The sequence below is a fragment of the Podarcis bocagei genome (genome assembly GCF_964188305.1).
Source record: "Podarcis bocagei genome assembly, chromosome: 8".
In the NCBI taxonomy this organism is placed as follows: Eukaryota; Metazoa; Chordata; class Lepidosauria; order Squamata; family Lacertidae; genus Podarcis; species Podarcis bocagei.
This window is the reverse complement of record NC_138133.1, coordinates 50,628,215-50,635,060: the sequence shown is the minus strand read 5'-3', so window position 1 is coordinate 50,635,060 and position 6,846 is coordinate 50,628,215.

Below are 6,846 nucleotides of genomic sequence, written 5' to 3'. Positions count from 1 at the left end.
CAAATGTTTTTTTGGTGGGGGGGCGGCGGAGAAATTGATCTTAGTAGAACAAAAATTAAGAAAATAGCTGAGAGCCTTAAGTCTAGCTGCTGCCAGGCTTAGAGATGGTGTAAACTAGTGCCGTTCCACTCTAGTTAATGGTGTTTGGCTGGCTCAAACCAGCTGAACATCTGTCTTCATCACACTGAAATGGCAAAGTCTACAATTACCATGGGATTTCAAAAACATTCTCCTCTCACACCTGTTGAAAAATAAGGAAACCCTTCACTGCATATCTTATCTTTTGAAACTTTTGACATGACAGCCAGTGAACTCACAAAGCTGTCAGCTAAACCCACAAATGGTTTAATGGCAGGTACATAACAGTCCGTTAACTGAGGTTTGTCTGGGATGCTGGCAGGTGTTTACATGAAATTTTGGCCTGCTTGTCATAACATACAGGACAGCCGGCACCTGGCAACCTCCTCCTGAACATATTATTTAATTGCTCTGAGCCAGCAGCTGCTAACCTTGCTAAGTAAACAACAGCTTCTGCACCTGCTTGAACAAACCCTGACCTCACTCTCTACCAAACAGGTGACAGCCAGGTAACTCTGCTTCCCTGCCCTAGCACACAATGGCCTCAGGGATTAGTAGGAGTCTATCAGCATTGATTTGTCCTTTCTCTGCTATGATTTTCCCTGCCTCTCTCTTGAGAGAAGCCTATTCAGGCAAGAGAAGTGAAAACACCACTAATTAGAATTCTGCATTATGGCCAATTCCACCTGCTATTACACACACACACACACACACGAAGGCTGAAATGGTAATAAGGACAGAAACAATATTTAGCTGCAAATCTTCATGAGGATCCTTGCTTATTTTTAGTTATCACTATTATCATTTATATCCCACCTGTTTCTCCAAGGAGCTCAAAGTGGCATACCTTGTCCCCCCCCCCCAATAAATCCCCATGACAACCTTGTGAGGTAGGCTGGGCTAAGAGGCAGTGTCTCGTCACCCAGTGAGGTTAATGGGGCTATGGCTGAATGGAGATTCAAACCCTGGTCTCTCAGCTCCTAGCCTGGGCCACTACACCACACAGGCTCACAGTGTAGAAATTAGAAATGTTGCCAGAAAGATATTATTACATAAAAGCAAAGCAAGCGAAAACCTTGGATTTTAGACAACATAAATTAAATCGGCACTGAAGTCAACAAAACAAGAAACACTCACTTGCATCAGATTAAGATCTGCTCTCAAAAAACCTGCTGCTTTAGCATTGCATTGAGAACCACCTTGTGAAATTTCAGAGCCACATAAAGGCATCTGAGCTTTGCTGACAATAAAACTGTGATTCCTTCAGAATATTAGAAATGTCAGATTAAGCCCACCTTGCCCAGTGCCTGAAAACTGATCCTTCAAAGGGTGCAAAAATCTGTAGTAGATGCAATAAGAAAAAGGTTATCTGCTAGACAGATACATGCTAATCCCTGCTTGCTAGCTCCTGGTTAAATGATATATAAAACAATCTTGTAACATTAAGCATTGCAGAAAACGTAGGAGCTATATTATTTGAAATATTATTGCTTTACTAATGCACCGCCCTATTTCTTCTTACAGTTTGTTTAATCCTTAGCAACTCTATATGTAACAGGAGACAAGTGTTAAATATTCTGAGTAAGACATACCTATAAAAACACAATCCAATACTCTGGTGGATATTATTTGTTCTTTATTATGTATGTTAAACAAGAAGGAGAGTGATCTAGCTAGTGGCAATATATGGTTAGAAGCAGGTTAGAAAATTTGTCTTGCAATTTCACAGAAGTTTTATTCCTTGTTAAAAGAGCTTTCAGTGTTTCTGCTTCATTCTCAGGGGCCATTTCTTTAGAATGTTGGTGGGTGCAGGGTTTTAAACTTGCCTTATTGTCGTGAGCAGCGCTATTTTTCTTTTTTAAAAAATGGTGCTGGAACTCAACACCTCCCTTGTTCTCTTGGCGCTCCCCTGAGAGGTGCCGGGACTGAGTTCCTATGAGTTTCCCCTGTGTATAACTGAAATAACAGTACAGTGGTGCCTCGCAAGACGAAATTAATTCGTTCCGCAAGTTTTGCCGTCTAGCGAATTTTTCGTCTTGCGAAGCACGGTTTTAACGGTTTAACAAAGTCGGGAGACGTTTTCGTCTTGCGAAGCAAACCCATAGGGAAATTCGTCTTGCGAGGCAAATCGAAAACGGAAAAACCTTTCGTCTAGCGAGTTTTTTGTCTTGCGAGGCATTCGTCTTGCGGGGCACCACTGTACATTCTTCTCCAACTCACTCCTGCTATCCCTCCCCCCCCCTTCTGTTGTTTCTGTAGGCTAAACCATCCTCACATAACCAGCATGCTTGACTCTTATTAATGCATGAGGGGGTTAATGCCATAGAGTAAGCTGTTCTACTAGGCTTAACCTATGTCACTTCCCCTCAACTTGGGAGGAAATGGGCAATCACGCAGCTGTTCCCTCAGTCCACAGGTGTGAGGATTCCTGAGCTTCTCCCTTCAGCCACATAGCCTCAACCAGCCTCTTTTGCTTCAGACAAGAATGGAGTCTGAAACTAGCATTTTCCTATACCAATAGTTTAGGAACTTTTACCAGTCTGCAACCACGCAACATTTTACTGTCTGCGCATCTTTTCTGACTGCTGTATGGAAAAGCACCTGAACCTGACCTCTGAAGCATTTGTAAGTAAGCCATTTTTATAACTTACCACACCTGTGGCCTATCTGCGTGCCCCCCAGTTGGAAACTTTGGAAGGAGATTCTAAAGTGGGATACTTTGGAATTTACTGGAAAAGGCATTTTTTAAAGCAATTTTTTCCATGCCTTTCTTTGTTGCATGTTTTGCTATGTTAAATCTCCGCTAGGATTCTCTCACTAAAGAGTGAAAAACCTGGAGTAAAGAGTAAAACCTGGATCTTCACTTCCAGGAATTTTTCCAACAGGTTACCATGTTGAATTTTCAATTGCAACCTGTTTAAGATGGAAACTGTTGAGTACTTCCTCTCTAAGTAGCAAGCCCACAAGTCCTCTGGCTAGCAGGCCGCATGAGAAGAACAGGAGAAAATGATTTCACTTTGGGATGCAAAGCCTGAGTGGGAGGTTAGATATGCTACTCTGCAAAAAAGCCCAAGTGATTCTCATCCAGAGAACCAGTAATCAGGACATTGTTTCTTTTTTTATATAATAATAATAATAATAATAATAATAATAATAATAATAATAATAAATTTTATTTATATCCCGCCCTCCCCAGCCAAGCCGGGCTCAGGGCGGCTAACAACAGTCAAATAAACAATCAAATAATAACACATTCTAAAAATATTTCATTATAAAAATTAGTTAAAATCAAATTGATGGCAACCGATTAAACAAAATTCTGTGCAGGTTGCCAGAGGAGGGAGTCAGGCTGCGCCCTGACCAAAGGCCTGGCGGAACAACTCTGTCTTGCAGGCCCTGCGGAAGGATGTCAGGTCCCGCAGGGCCCTAGTCTCTTGTGACAGAGCGTTCCACCAGGTTGGAGCTGCAGCCGAGAAGGCCCTGGCTCTAGTTGAGGCCAGCCTAACCTCTCTGAGGCCTGGGACCTTGAGGGTGTTATTATTTGCAGACCGTAGGTTTCTCTGTGGGGCATACCAGGAGAGGTGGTCCCGTAGGTACGAGGGTCCTAGGCCGTATAGGGCTTTAAAGGTTAAAACCAGCACCTTAAACCTGATCCTGTACTCCACCGGGAGCCAGTGCAGCTGGTATAGTACTGGATGAATGTGATCTCGCAGCGAAGACCCCATAAGGAGTCTCGCCGCGGCATTCTGCACCCGCTGGAGTTTCTGGGTCAGTCTCAAGGGCAGCCCCACGTAGAGCGAGTTACAATAATCCAGTCTGGAGGTGACCGTCGCATGGATCACAGTGGCTAGGTCAGGGCGAGAGAGATAAGGGGCCAACTGCTTAGCTTGGCGGAGATGAAAAAATGCCGCCTTTGTTATAGCTGTAATCTGCGCCTCCATAGAGAGGGAGGTATCGAAGATTACACCCAAACTCTTAACGGACGGTGCTGGCACTAATTGCACCCCCGCAAGAGATGGGAGTTGCCCCCCCGATCCCATATCGTCCCGCCCCAGCCAGAGGACCTCTGTCTTCGAAGGATTTAACTTCAACCGGCTCCCACGTAACCATCCAGCCACAGCTTCGAGACATCTGGTCAGTGTGTCTGGGGCCGAGTTAGGATGGCCATCCATCAACAGATAGAGTTGGGTGTCATCAGCATACTGATGGCAACCCAGCCCAAAACTCCGGACAAGCTGGGCGAGGGGGCGCATAAAGATGTTAAAAAGCATCGGGGAGAGAATCGCACCCTGAGGCACTCCACACACCAAGGAGTGACGCGATGACAATTCCCCCCCAAGCGCCACCCTCTGTCCCCGATCAGAGAGAAACGAGCGCAGCCATTGAAGGACTGTGCCCTGGATCCCCACGTCGGCAAGGCGGTGGTCCAGGAGTTCGTGATCGACCATGTCAAAGGCTGCTGACAGATCTAAAAGAATCAGCAGCCCCGACCCGCCTCGATCCAGCTGTCTGCGGAGATCATCTGTTAGGGCGACCAGAGCCGTCTCGGTCCCATGGCCAGCACGGAAGCCGGACTGAAATGGATCCAAAGCAGATGTTTCATCCAGGAACCTACCAAGCTGTTCAGCAACCGCTCTCTCAATCACCTTACCCAGGAATGGAAGATTCGAGACCGGGCGGTAATTGGATAGATCTAAGGGATCTAATGATGTTTTCTTTAAGAGCGGACGCACCACCGCCTCCTTCAGTTCCCCTGGGAATATCCCGGTGCCAAGGGACAAATTGATGATATCCCCCAGGGGGGCCCGCACCTCGTCTGGACACGCTCTAATCAGCCATGACGGGCACGGGTCAAGAGGACAGGTGGTGGGCTTTCCAGCTTGGAGGAATCTGTCCACATCGGCTGGAGATATCCGGTCAAAGTGGTCCAATACTGGACCCGAGGACAGTCGAGGGGCCTCCAGTTCCTTTATTGTATCCAAATTGGCAGGGAGGTCATGGCGGAGCAACAGGACCTTCTCCGCAAAAAAGCTCGCAAATGCCTCACAGCTGTGTGTCAGATTGTTATTTAAATTTGGCTGTCCTTCAAGGGACGTTAAAGACCGAATTATACTAAATAATTGCGCCGGGCGAGAGCTAGCGGATGCAATGGAGGCCGAGAAGTAAGACTTCTTAGCGGCCTTCACTGCCATCTCATAGGTTTTCATAAAAACCCTATAAGATGTTCTTGAGGCTCCGTCACGGGCACCCCGCCATACTCGCTCTAGCCGTCTGAGGTCCCGCTTCATTTTCCGAAGCTCCTCGGTAAACCAGGGGGCCCGGTTTCTGCGGGGTCGCAGAGGGCGCTTAGGTGCGATCTCATCGATGGCTGCCAGGAGCTGGGTATTCCAGCCCTCAACAAGCTCAGTCAATGAGTCGCCAGGGGGAGCAAGGTCCCGCAAGGCCTGACGGAATCTATTAGGGTCCATCAGCCTCCGCGGGCGAGCCCAAATTGGCTCGCCACCTAAGCGGGGTGGGGGTGGAAAATCAATCCTGGCTTTCAGTGCGTAGTGATCAGACCATGGCACCTTCATCGAGGGAGACATGATCACATCTATACCGGCGCCAAAGATCAAATCCAGCGTGTGGCCTGCTTGATGTGTGGGGCCCGAAACAAACTGGGAGAGCCCTAGTGTCGCCATGGAAGACACCAGGTCCAGAGCCTGTGAGGAGGGAGTGGCATCAGCATGGATGTTGAAGTCCCCCAGTACCAATAGGTTGGGGAACTCCAAGGCCCAGCCAGCCACCGCCTCCAACAGGCCTGACAGGGTGGCTGCTGGTGCGCTAGGTGGCCGGTACACCAGCCAGACAGCCAAGCTCACCTCGGAGCCCCACACTAGGCCAACACATTCAATGCCGGGGATCGATGGCGATGGCAGATCCAATAATTTTTTATTGGATTTTCACAATTTATATCAACACAAACAGTACACAATACACAATACAAACATACAAACACAAAAAACAAACATGTATAATTTCATATCCAGTTTTCTTAAAACTTATTTCGCTGACTTCCCCATACCTCCCCTTTCTGCATTCCAATTTCCAAATTTGTTTCAGCAAATCCTTCCCCTTAATTTCATCAAATCATTTCCTTTCCTTTTCTTTTACTTAAACTTTTTCAGTTGTAATCCCTTACTTTCTATAACCACAACATTTTAACACTCATTAATTTTACAATATTTCTTAAGATAAATTTTAAATTTCTTCCAATTTTCTTCCGCTTCTCTTTCCCCTGGTCTCGGATTCTGCCAGTCATTTCCGCCAGTCCCATGTAGTCTATCACCTTCATCTGCCATTCTTCCAGAGTGGGTAGCTCTTGTGTCTTCCAATAAATCAGGACATTGTTTCAGTCAAGTTATTTGTGCTGCTCTTAGAAGTCAAAGATAGCTCTAGTTTGCATCTGTTTTCATTTATGCTGTGATACGCCTTGGGTCCTACAATGAGGGAAAGGTTGGATAGGAAATAAATAATAAATCTGGTGAGTCCTGTTGTTTCTCACGTACAAAAGGAACATGCGCATTGGTATAATTATCACTGTAAACATAGTAAGCAACTTAGTATTATTATAGTGTTGCATACCACCTGAGCCTACAATGGAAGGGCTCACAGCATTAACACCCAAACAGAAATCAGGCATGATTATCTTTCTGGCTTCCCAGCCTGCAGCTTTTCTTCTAACTTCTAGCTTACACACCTCAGCTCTGGCCTTTGTCTTTATAACTA